Source organism: Ptychodera flava, chromosome 1, assembly GCF_041260155.1.
Source record: "Ptychodera flava strain L36383 chromosome 1, AS_Pfla_20210202, whole genome shotgun sequence".
Lineage (NCBI taxonomy): Eukaryota > Metazoa > Hemichordata > Enteropneusta > Ptychoderidae > Ptychodera > Ptychodera flava.
Window position 1 is genome coordinate 62,248,952 of NC_091928.1, and position 13,017 is coordinate 62,261,968.

The 13,017-nt window shown below is 40.3% G+C and overlaps 1 long non-coding RNA gene and 1 pseudogene across 1 annotated transcript; both read left to right on the forward strand.

The window, feature by feature from the left end:
- LOC139142502 (low-density lipoprotein receptor-related protein 6-like) overlaps window positions 1–13,017 on the forward strand; it is a 180,738-nt pseudogene that overhangs the window by 114,174 nt on the left and 53,547 nt on the right.
- Window positions 3,652–4,530, forward strand: LOC139142547 (uncharacterized). The gene is made up of 2 exons (XR_011554418.1): window positions 3,652–3,842; window positions 4,420–4,530. It is a non-coding gene; the product is annotated as an uncharacterized lncRNA (long non-coding RNA).

A 13,017-nucleotide genomic window follows, 5' to 3' on the forward strand; every position in this document is an offset into this window, starting at 1 on the left:
TAGGTCACTCGTTTTTGCAAAACCACTGGTCAGACAGCTTTAATATTTGGTATACAGGTCCCTGTGATGACCTTAGTGAGATAATTTCATACAGTCAGGAAATACTTAATTTTGTATCCATGTCTATAGTAGCTTCAGGGACATTGGCCCTATGTTTTTTTCTGGCCACTGAAATGAGCTATCAAAGATTTCCACCCTTCATCAACACATGTATGTGTCAAATATAGTTATTCTCTACATAAACACAGCGGAGCTACCCAGCTGCTAGATCGCTTATTTAACTAATTGATTTAATCCATATAAGTATTTTTGCTAGGTACACTAATCCTGCATTTTGGACTCTTTTATTAGCTACTATAGACTATAGTCTATAGAAGCTATTGGGATGGGTATCTGTCCAGCGTCAGTCTGTATGTATGTATGTATGTCCGTTTGTGAGGCGTCCGTCCACTCAAATATCTTGAGAACCGCAGTACTTACTGATTTGATATTTGTCGTGAAGGTGAAAAATATGATTTTGAGAAACGATTTTTATGCTCACATTTGGTTTTACCAATGTGAGTTTATCATATAGGCTGAAGTCAATGGCGTCTGTATGTATGTGTGTATGTATGTATGTATGTATGTATGTATGTATGTATGTATGTATGTATGTATGTACGTACAGTATGTCCGTCAACATCAAAAACACGCAAACCGCTGCACTTTTCAGCTTGGTATTTTGTGTGTGGATGCATCCTGGGCTATAGATGGGATTTTGTTCAAATGAAGTCTGCATTGCCAAAATTATGCAAATGAGCTTACAAAATGTGAAAATGGTTAAGAATTAATAACGCAAGAACCACTTTTTTGATTGCTTTGAAAATTTGTGTGCAAGTACCTTAGATTAACCTTATACAGTTTTATGAATATTGTGAAGATATCCTTAATTTTGTATTTTTGCTGAATTTTTTTGTGATTTTTCTCATTTTCAGTAAAAATTCTTCTTCTCTGAAACCGCCGGCCCAATCGCTCTCAAATTTGGGTTGTCTCTTTGCAAGGGTGTTACTCTTCTAATTTGTTGAAATTATGACAAAATTGGGAAAATTACTATTTTTGTGCAATTTTGTCATTTTTGGTCAAAAAATCTTAGACAGTGTTTCCTTTTTAAAACCCCTGGACAGACAGCTTTCATATTTCGTACACAGACGTACAGAGATGACAATAGTTAGATATGTGGAAATTGTCCTGAAATATAAAAAATTGTATTTTTAAGACAATATTGTCATTTTTGGTCAAGAAAACTTTATCTCAACATTACTTGTTTGATAGCTTTGTAATTTGGTATAAAGTCCCTTGTTTGATAGCTTTGTAATTTGGTATAAAGTCGCAAAAGAAGTTATTAGATAAATTTTGTGCTCAAAGTGTTGGGAAACCCCAAAATTTGTATATTTTAGGTACTTTCTCAGTTTGTGACCTTAAATGACCTATACTAACCAAGGATAGGTTGTGAGACAATTTTGAAGGCTGTGAACATAATTTTGTCATATTTGATACCAATTTGTAGGAAAATTTGATCCAGAAAACAAAGCTGAGGTGATTTTTTTCATTTTGGACCAATTTTGCAACTTTTCTATGTAAGACATACAAAAACTGATGAGAAATTTGGATCCAGGATAATTCCAGATGTTGTAATCACTACCCACAGTGGAAGGCATTTCACTATCTGTAACTAACATAAGTGCTGTTTACATTAGAATGATAACACTCATGGCATTAATTAAAATCTCCAAGGTTGTAAATGTACTTCCTGTTATTTGGTCTTATGTAATACCAAGGGGTGGAACATTTGATATGCAGGAGGGGGTAGGGTTTAGAAGATCAATGATGTAGCATTACTTTTTTACCAGATCCCTTGTGCATTTTTTGCCCACTCCCACCTTTTCTTTTTATCAAGCCTTCTCTGTTTTTTGTTGTTGACATTTGCTTATGTATTTAGGATCTGCTTCTCCCATTGCTATAGAAGTTGATATGCATGTTCCTAAAGATGACCTCCAGTACCTAAGTTGGAGACCTTATTTGCTTTTGTCATTCTTGTTTTTCCTGGTTTAAATATTTCTCGAATGGACCAATTCAAACCGAATGTGAGCACATAGTGTCCTTGACGGTATTTTTTTATTTTTGATATTGTTGAAAATATGCAAATTAGTGCCAAAAAAGGCGTTTTTGGTAAAAAATCTTCTTCTTCATAACCGCTGGTCAGACAGCTTTGTTATTTGGTATACAGGTCCCTAGGGATAACCCAACTTAGATTTGTTCAAATTGTGATGAAATATGCAAATCTGTATTTTTAAGGAATTTTTTTGTCATTTTTGGTCAAAACTTTATTTTATCAAAACTGCTCATCTGACAGCTTTGATATTTGGTATACAGGTTCCTACAGATGAACTAAATATGATATATTGAATATATGACGAAATCTGCAATTTTGTATTTTTGGTGCAATTTTTGCCATTTTTGGTCAAAAATGTTTCTCAAAAACTAGTTGTCTGATACCTTTGATATTTGGTATACAGGTTCCTAGGGGTTGTCTTAGTGTGATATATTAAAATTTGATGAAATCTTCAATTTTTGTATTTTTGGGTCAATTTTTGCCATTTTTGGTCAAAATATTTGTTTCTCAAAAGTTACTCATCTGATAGCTTTGATATTTGGTATACAGGTTCCTAGGCTTTATCTTAATGTAATATATAGAAATTATGATGAAATCTTCAATTTTGTATTTTTGCAGCTAATAATTTGCCATTTTTGGTCAGGCCATCCTGAAATGAGCTATCAAAGATATACACCTTCTTCATCAATACATGTGTCACAAAAAGTTATTCTCTACCTGACACAGCAGAGCTTTGTCAACTGTTGGGTCTTTGTTTTTTCAAAACTGCTGGTCAGACAGCTTTAATATTTGGTCTACAGGCCCCTAGGATGACCTTAGTGAGATAATTTCATACAGTCAGGAAATACTTAATTTTGTATCTATGTCTATAGTAGCTTCAGGGACTTTGGCCCTATATGTTTAGTTTTGGAACAGAAATGTGTGTTTGATAAATGTTAGAAACATGGAGGATGCACTGAATGGAAGTTTCAGAGATTTCCACACTCTTTTGGGCAACAAAAGTGATAAAAACAGCATATTTCATGTTTAAATTTCTGTCATTTGTGTGTGACCTCGAGAATTTATCACATAACTTAGTCACATGACTAACTACTTGACATAATTTACATGCACATTGATTTCAAGACCAGATCGTTCTGTGTACATGATATAGTGTCAGAGATTTGTAATGTTGTTCAAACATGGTCTATTAGCCTTGAAATGTGATTTGTCTGTGACTTTAGTTCACTTCACTGATAATGGTGATGGTTTGAAAGTAGACTGACAGCACTACTTAAGGAACTATTTTTGTTCATTCAGTGTGAAGTGTGAACTACCTGGTGACTGTAGTAACAGCTTGAGACAACAAAAGACTTCCAGAAGAAGTAAACATCCTTGAGTCAATATACAGACTGTTGACATTCATTGTTACGGTCAAAATCAACATCCCCTTATTTGGCCATAGTTCAAATTCAAAGTCATGAGTCACCATCAACTTCCGTCCTTAATGTTTACTTTTGTATTACGCACTGCGCACATGCAGCCATTCCAAGCGTGCTTTTAGACACTTTAAGTTAGACCTTCAGAGAGTGGACATGTCTCTGAAAGTGACCGGCTATAGTTCTCGCCAAGATTGCTTGTAAAGACCATTTTGATGAAACAGCTTTGAACCTGTTGATGCGATAGTCTTATACAACCCTACACAAAATCGGTAAGCAATTCAGTTGATTCTTTTGTGACTTTAAAGCAGACATTCTTGAAGGAACATTGAATAGCCTTATTCCATTGTGAGACTCTAAGAGCACGTGTGCCTAACAAAAGGCCAAGGACCTTATTGAAGTATGCGAACAATGAATGTTATAATGGACACATTCAAGTTGGACTCTGATTACGTTTATAGTACAACCTTTTTGAGACCTTTTACGTAAAGTAGTTTAGTGATTGTATTCTTATGCATCTTTGAGTTAGTGATTGTTTCAAAGCAGCGTATTGTTCATTAAGTCAGGGCTGCTTTTATGCAAATGAGATCTTGTCAACGAAAGTAAACGTTCAGTCACCGTTAGAGGGCGTTTACTGAGTGGGTCACGTGACCACCCCACCTATTATGACCTTTGACCCTGAGTCATCTTAGAGGGTATTACTTCCTGTTAGTTACTTCCTGTTTCTAATTTCCTGTGTCATAGAGTGTATTTACTTCCTGGTCAAAGAGAGTATTTACTTCCTGTGTCATAGTGTGAACGTAGCTTAGTTCTCACTTCCTGTATCCTTTTGTTTTGATTTGTTTTCAGTTAATCGTTCCCAAACGTTCTCAACGTTTGTAGTACAACATTCTACTCAGAGAATTTGTTGTTCTCAGTCTGGAAGACATGCCTATATTCGAATAAACCACGTGAAACTTAGATCGGATATGTGCTTCGTCTTATTTAAGAGGGAACGCATTACGGAATATCAGTTGTAGACGACTATTGCATAGTAGTTGCAGACAAATAATTTTGAGTCTTAAGGATTTGCTTGCGCGCTACATTTCTCATTAACGATTTTGCATCGGACTTGTGATATTCACCTAAGTCAAACCATGGAAGACGAAGAAAAGAAATCAAGAACTTCGTCACCGGAAAAGGAATTGCAAGAACCCAGGCGTAGCGGCCGTGACAGAACACTGTCCGAAAAAGGACTTAAATATGAGTTATCTACTAAAGGTGGCTTCTTAGAGAAAACAGCGAGTTCACTAACCCAAAAGTCCACGAAAATACAAACCTCATCGCTGATAAGGCAGACCTATTCACAGTCAAACTGAAGTTTGAAGTGTGGAAGGAGCTGCATCAAGTCTTGCAGACGCGGGCTATGAATACGAAAGTTTACTCCCAAAGGATCAGGTGCCAGACGAACGCCTTCGTTGGCTGGCCGATGTCGAAGACGTTTTTGGGACCTTCTTTAAAGACACCACTGCATGGTTGAGCGAACAGGAAGCGAACCCAACACCAATTGTGAACCCCACACCAATTCATCCACAAGAGGATGTAGGACCAGAAGATAGTGTCTCTCAAGTCGGCACACCGAAGCCGTCTGTAGTTGGCAGCCAGAGTGGGGTCAGCCATCATACGAGCCACAGTGCACTCTCAGCCACCAAACTAGCAGATGAAAGGGAAAAGGCTGAACTGTTGGCAAGGTCAGCTAAGCTCAAGAAGAAGCAAGAGATTGAGCGTGCTAAGTATAAGCTTCAACTCCAAGAACACCGGGAGAGGCAAGAAATGGAGCGTGCCATGGCAAGACATGAGCTTCAACTCAAGGAGCAACATGAACTTGACACAAAGATTGCCGTAGCCGATGCTAGAGCTAGATCTCTGAATAAGTTTTTTGGTGACGAATTCGAGGACGATATCGCCATCAATATTAAGACTGAACCACTGGAGGACGAATCCATTGTGTCCAGAACAAAACCACGAAAGACCACAACACCAGTACGAGTGTATAAGAAGGAAACTCCTACAATAGAAAGGGAGAATGACAGTGAGGCGGATGATTTAGAAGAAGAAGTCAGTGTAGCAGCTTCCAGAATTTCCTTCAGAAGCAATGGCAGTAACATGAGTAAGACGACACGTGACTCGAGATCTGCACAGTGGGCCATGATCAGAGCAATAAAGAAAATGTCCACAGTGATAAAGAAGTTTGACGGTAACATCATGGAGTACAGATCATTCATAGATGAGTTGAGACCAAACTTGTACCGACTACCGAAGATGATAAAGATAAACTCACTCTGCTGAGACAGTTCACGGAAGGCACAGCCCATGAAATAGTTCAAGGGTATGCGGTATAGATGCAAGTGAAGCATATCAAGGTGCCATGGAGGAGCTGGAAGAGCGCTATGGTGATCCACACAAGATAGCCAACGCCTACCTGAGGAAGGTTTGGACTGGCCTCCAATCAAGCCAGACAACGTTGCCTCGTTAGACAAGTTCGCCATCTTCTTGAATCGATGTAAGACAGCAACCCGATGCGTTGATGGCCTAGAAATACTAGAACATTCAGAAAATATGAAACGGATCGTCAAGAAGCTTCCTTACTTTATTCAAGATTCTTGGAGTAAACGCACAGCAAAGATACGCAAAGCCAAGAAAAGAGTAAGATTTGAAGACCTCGTCGATCTGGTGAAGTCCGAAGCAAGCAGACTGTCATGCCCGGACTACAGTAGACAAGCAATGGCTAGTCTCGACAATCCAGTGAAAAAGAAGAGAGGTACAGACAAAGTGGAACAATCTTTCGCCACTAGCGTTACAAGCGCAGACAAGAAGACGAACCAAGGGAGCAAGAAGAGCAACACTTCAACCTCCAAACCAAACAAGGCTCAACAGAAACCATGCCTGCACTGCCAAGATAACAATCATTCTTTCGACAGTTGCGAACAATTGATTGCAGCCAGTCAAGAAGATACTGTTAACTTTCTGAGAAACCAAGGTGTATGTTTTGGCTGTCTGAAACCTGGTCACCGGAGTAGGCAATGCAAGCAGAAAGCTAAATGCTCCAAATGCAAGGAAAACACCCAACAGTACTACATCAGGATCGTCGACCGACAACTGATAAAGATGAGGATTCAAAGAGACCAGTACAGACGGAGAGTGTCGCAGTACACTGCACCATGGCAGAGGTGGACCAAGTACAGTCCTTTATGGGGACCGGTGGTCAAGACGATGACACCGGTGGTGATGATGATAACTGCAAGGTCCTGCTGACTATTATCCCTGTCAAGGTGAAGTTGAAAGGCTCAAATAGAATGGTACAGACTTATGCCTTTCTGGACACAGGTAGTGTCATATCATTCTGCACAGAAGCGTTACAGAGAAAACTTGGAGCCACAGGCAGAAAGACAAAGCTGAGGTAAATACAGTGAACGGCTTAGGCAGCCACACCTGCGACAAAGTCACGGGCATAGAAGTTTACAACCTAGACTGTTCAGAGCCACAGGTAGAGCTGAAAACAGTATACACTAAACCAGAGATAGGCGTCTCTGAAGACTACATTCCCCGTCAAGAGGATCTCATGAGATGGCCGCATTTGAAGAATATAAGGCTTCCAAGAATAGATGCCGAAATAGGACTGATGATAGGTACCGGAGAAACAGCAGTATTTACCCCTCTGGAAACAATACGTGGTCCGGACTCAACCCCTCACGCATGCAGAACACGCGTAGGATGGATCCCCTGGCACGTAGTCAGATTGAACGAACAAGGGCAACATCCTCCCAGCTACAGAACAGAAGTTGTGGCCGTAGAGGTCTATGGAAGAATTGGATAAACTAGACAGGTTAGTGCGACATTCCATTGACCTTGATTTTCCTGAGCGCATGATAGATGACAAAAGGGAGCACTCCCAAGAAGACAAGAAGTTCATGCAGAAAGTAAAGGAAACCATTGAGCTAGTAGACGGACACTACAAAATGGGACTTCCATTCAAAAATGAAAGAGTTCGACTACCGGACAATCAGCACTATGCATTACAACGATTTAGAGGCCTTGAAAGAAAGTTGAGAAACAACCCAAAGTTCCATGCCGACTACCAGAAGTTCATGGCAGACATAATTGAGAAGGGATATGCAATACAAGTCCCTAACAACGAGTTAGATCGAGACGACGGAAAGGTATGGTATATACCCCACCATGGAGTATATCATCCGAAGAAACTAGAGAAGATCCGTGTTGTCTTTGACTGTTCAGCAAAGTTCCAAGGTGTGTCGTTGAACAACCTATTACTACAAGGGCCGGATCTGACGAATAATCTACTAGGGGTGTTATTACGATTTCGACAGGAACCAATCGCTTTAATGGCAGACATAGAGGCTATGTTCCACCAGGTAAAGGTTAGAGAGAGGACAGTGACTGTCTACCCTTACGGAAAACCTATGTCCACAGTAGATGAGAGTAGATCTACGGACCATCTGCAGTAGACTTTATGTAGATCTACATCAGGGTTTTGTAGATGAACAGCCACAGCAGTTTGTCTACATGAAGCTTTGCTACAGATATCGTCCACACCAGACATGACTATGTCTACATTTCGCACTAACTTCCTCTACGCTTGATCTACACTGATCTACCATCCAATCTAAGGGAGTTTCATCTACAAAATTCACTTAGGCAAACAAAGACTCATCTACTTCTACTTCAAAAATCACCATCTTGTCTACATTTAATCTAATGTACTGTTTCTTGCTGTATACTATGTCCAACAATCCAATCCCTTCAAATTCTATGATTGGCAAACTGCAGGATCCATGCGAGAAGGCATCAGTAAAAGACAAGACATTTTACCTTACATATACTGTACAAGTGAATTAATTTTTTTTTCATCCTAATTAAGGCACTCCTGTTTAACTCGAGGAACACAAATGCAAAATATCACAGGAATCAAACTACAATTTTGTGGTAAAGTTAAAAATGTAAAGATTATCCAGTAATTAATTTTTGAAAAGTGACTTTAAAGTGAATCACAATAAAAATAATAAAAAAATCAATGTTTTCATTGATACTTTCTTCAGATGGTTGCATCTAACCACGGGCCGGACCCTGATCTAATTCGTAAGTTTTTTTCTTGGAGTTATGTGACTATAATTACAAAACTTCATAAATATGCAAGTGAGCTATTTGTTAACTGATAACTTTATTTCCTCGGCTTCATATCCAACAAACAATCAAACGAACCTGTTTGATATCCCAGCTGCTTTTAATTGTAAAAAATAAAATCAAAACTATCCTCGTATAAAAGCTTCTGAGTATCATTGAGTCACTTCTGAATCGTGTGAAAATCAGCAGCCACGGCCCTATCTCTCAGTCAACTTACAAATAATTGTATTGACATTGTTATCATTGCCACGTAACAGATAAGACTACATAGTGTTATTTTGGCAATGGCATTTCAGTACACATGCATAACACAAGTCAGCTTTAAAAATTACCAGTACTGCTTTAAATAATTTTTTCACCTGAGCGACGTATTTTCTTGCATTTTCATGGAGAGTTCGCGCATGGACTGATCTCCCCACCACCTTTCAGCCTCCACCTCTTGCTCTTTTAGAGCAAATGACCTTGTAACTGGCTTCGATTTCCGGGTCAACTGTGAGAGTTGACCTTATGCGCATGCGCAATAAGAAGGCGCCATGTTTTCAACGGTTCAGCATATCAATGCATATCGGGGAGAGAAGCCAGCCTGCTCACCATTCGTACTTCAACAAATCTTATTTTTCAAGCACATTTTCGTCATCTGTACACCGTGGAAACAATGTGACATCAATTCTGATATGCATAGAAAGTGTTCCGATCGAGAATTACATCGGGTTGAGACATAGGTTGGCATCGATAACTTGACGATGGCACTGCCTCTACACTGCCAGTATACAGCTGTACTGGTAATGCGGTAATTGTAATGCAACTTGTAAGGTAGGCCCGTGAGGTAGGCAAGGTTTGTTGATCGCCTGTTTTAATACCACGACCATATGAATTTTGATTGTGTAACATGTAGAATATTTCAGTTCTAAATTTTTTAATAAAGCGTCGTTGAATGTACTGAAATGCTTTGTATGCAGTTTGTTCTGTTAATCATGTAATGATGTATGTACAGTTGAGAAAGATTTGAAAAATTTGATTAGGCCTAAGCAGCACAATGTTCTACTCTCTGTTTCGACCTGAATACCACTCATGATCGGTCATTGAATGATTGATTTTTCCAGCGGTGAGATATCTCATAGTATGCAAAGGTCCATTGATACCATGGTGCTCAGTGAAGTTGCCAGCAAATTACATCCAGCGGATGCTGTTGTGATATGCAATATTGTGATACTCATCATGAACTGCAGCCCTAGCCTGTGCTACACCATGGCCATCGGTCAATTTTTAAAGTCTAAAAATTGATTGACATGTTAACATACTTACATTTTCATTTTCAACACTTTTGCAAGATCTCCATGCCTCACTAATTTCTTGTTCTTTGTCTAAGCTATCTTATACGTAATTTATTCCATCTACATCTTGTCTACCTTTCATCTACATTCTATCTACTCTCTAAACTATGACCTGATGATTAATATGCACAAAAGTAGACGAAGCAACAGATCTACATCTTGTCTACATTTCATCTACCTGAGATCTAAATTTCGTCTAATTTTTCATCCACATTTTGTCTACATTTCATCTACTCTCTGAACTATGACCTCATTAGTATGCACAAAAGTAGATGAAGCAGTTCATCTACTGCCCAATTAAAATAAAGTCTACTGTAGATCTAATGTGGACTAGATGTAGATCTCAATTTTCCGTAAGGGTACGCTTCTATTGGTGGCCAGATGGAAACATAGAAAGCCCTCCAAGAGTTTATAAAATGATGGTTCACCTGTTCGGTGCAGTATCATCCCCGAGCTGCGCAAACACAGCACTACACAAGATGGCCGACGACAACAGCCACCTATTCAACAAGGAAGTTGTCAAAACAATAAAGAGAGACTTCTACGTAGATGATTGCCTCAAGTCGGTAGAAAATGCAAAGAAGGCAATCGAGTTGACGCAAGATCTGACTGCTGCTTGCAAGAAAGGCGGTTTCCGTCTAACAAAGTGGGTGAGCAACAGCCGCGAAGTATTGGAGACTATACCAAAAGAAGAAAGAGCTAAGGAAATCAAAGACCTGAAGCTGGAATACGACTGCCTACCAGTAGAGCGTGCCCTAGGTACTTCATGGTCAGTCGAGTCAGACACCATAGGATTCCAGATCAACATTGAAAGCCGGCCTCCAACGAGAAGAGGCATACTATCAATTATCAGCTCAGTATACGATCCCATTGGACTCGCAGCTCCGTTCATCCTACCTGCAAGAATACTACTTCAAGACTTGTGTCGTAGAGGTATTGGCTGGGATGCAAAGATCAAAGAAGATGATCGCAAGAAATGGCTAAGATGGCTATCAGATCTTCCAAAACTAGAAAACGTATCAACTCAGAGGTGCTACAAACCGGCAGACTTTGGCGAAGTCAAGGTTCATGAAATACATCACTTTTCTGATGCCAGTGAATATGGATACGGTGTCGCATCGTATATCAGACTCATAAACGAAAACGGAAGAATTCACTGCGCCTTCCTTATGGAAAAGCAAGGGTTGAACCACTGAAGAAAATTACCATCCCACGCCTGGAGCTGACAGCAGCTACAGTGGCCGTGAGAATGAACAGAATGTTGGAGGAAGAACTCGACATTAAGAACGACAAGGTATACTTCTGGACAGACAGCACATCAGTGATTAAGTACTGCGCCAATGAAACATCCCAATTCCACACCTTCGTAGCCAACCGGATCAACATTATACGTGAAGGTTCGGATAGTAAACAGTGGAAGTATGTCGACACAAAGTCCAACCCAGCAGACGACGCATCTAGGGGACTAACGGTAGACAAGTTCCTGCAAAACAAAAGATGGCTGCGCGGACCAGATTTCCTGTGGAAACGAGAAAGTGAATGGCCTACACAACAGGACATCTCCAGAGCGCTATGTAATAAAGACCCAGAAGTCAAGCGGGAACGTACTAGTAGAGCAAGAGTTTGGGGTAGAGAAGATCTTACTACGCTACTCCAGCATGATGAAACTAAAGAAAATAGTCGGATGGTTCCTGTTAGCGAAGAAAAACCTTCAAGATAAATGCCGCAAAAGAAAGGAAGGCGATGAAGACACCAACGCAGATACTAGCCAGAAGAGTTGTGAAACAACAATCCACCTGTTTCACTAGAGAATCTGCAAAGGGCAGAAGATGCAATCATGAAGTATGTGCAGCGAAAGCATTTTCCAGATGAAATGGCACTCCTACAACGAAAGAAGCAAGTCAGGAGATACAGCCCATTATATAAGCTGGACCCAATTTTGGATAAAGGAATAATACGAGTTGGCGGACGCCTGGAACGTGTCTCAGTGTCACCAGACAGTAAGCACCCGATAGTGCTGCCTAAAGACTCACCAGTGTCAACAATCATACTCCAAGAAACCCACAAAGAAGTCGGACATCTTTGAAGAAACTCGATGCTAGCGAAGCTAAGAGAGAAATATTGGATTCTACGGGCACCTACAGCAATCAGCAACCTCGTAACCAAATGTGTCATCTGTAGAAAATATAGAGCAAAAGTTTGTGGCAGAAGTCAGACCTACCTAAGGACTGCATCACCCCCGAAGAGCCACCATTTACTCGCGCAGGTGTAGATTACTTCGGACCAATGGAGGTCAAATGTGGCTGTGTCACTGAGAAGAGGTATGGAGTGATCTTCACATGTATGGCAACTTGTGCGGTACACTTAGAAGTAGCCTGCTCATTAGATACAGATTCATGCATCAACGCCATTAGAAGATTCATAGCACAAAGAGAACAAGTTAGGTCCATCAGATCAGACAACGGGACTAACTTCGTTGCAGCCGACAAAGAGCTGAAGGAGAGTTTCAGGAGATGGAATCAAGAGAAGATAGCTGAGATGCTCCACCAACAAGACATCAAATGGGAATTCAACCCCCCAGCAGGTTCCCACTTTGGAGGAGTATGGGAGCGTCACATCAGAACCATAAGGAAAATCATCTTTTCCTTGCTCAAAGAACAACCACTTCGCATGTCAGAGGAGCACTCCGAACGCTGTTCTGCGAAGTGGAAGCCATAATTAACAGCCGACCGATCACCAGGCTGTCAGAAGATCCGAACGATCTAGAGGCATTAACACCCAACCACCTGTTAATGCTGAAACCAAAACAGGCCCTGCCACCCGGCTTGTTTCAGAAGAATGACAACTACGTACGCCGTCGATGGAGACAAGTGCAGTACCTGGCAGATATATTCTGGAAGAGATGGATGAAAGAATATCTCCCGTTGCTACA